Source organism: Neoarius graeffei, chromosome 25, assembly GCF_027579695.1.
Source record: "Neoarius graeffei isolate fNeoGra1 chromosome 25, fNeoGra1.pri, whole genome shotgun sequence".
In the NCBI taxonomy this organism is placed as follows: domain Eukaryota; kingdom Metazoa; phylum Chordata; class Actinopteri; order Siluriformes; family Ariidae; genus Neoarius; species Neoarius graeffei.
Window position 1 is genome coordinate 59,167,123 of NC_083593.1, and position 353 is coordinate 59,167,475.

Genomic DNA, 353 nt, shown 5'->3' on the forward strand with positions numbered 1-353 from the left:
TAAAAAACGGTGTTCATGTAAAATCAGCGCGCGCCTCAGCACACACCCGGAGAACTGTACTGCGTGTCAACCGAACTGCACACGAGACAACCAACCGTCAGGCGAGCCCAGTGCGGGATTGACAGCTGCATCAGCCAATCAGAGTGCCATACTGGGAACGTCGCGGGATGTGTGACGCGTTAGTCTGAAACGGCGAAATTCCATCGATTGTACATAAATATGAATATTCATAAATAATTTATACAAAATATTAGAGTCATACTCGCTTATAAAGGAAAACAAATGCACCTATTTTACTTCACCTGTGGAGAATTTTAATTCTGTGTGAAATCTTAGTCGTCCATATCTCGACA

General features: G+C 43.6%; 1 protein-coding gene across 1 annotated transcript in view; it reads right to left on the reverse strand.

Annotated features, from left to right (window-relative positions):
- The window catches only part of actr1b (actin related protein 1B), a 20,455-nt gene extending 20,356 nt beyond the window's left edge, over window positions 1-99 (reverse strand). Inside the window, exon 1 of the mRNA XM_060909139.1 lies at window positions 1-99. This exon is cut by the window's left edge and continues 96 nt beyond it. The gene's annotated coding sequence lies outside the window, so the exon portion shown is untranslated.
- Window positions 100-353: the final 254 nt, after the last annotated feature.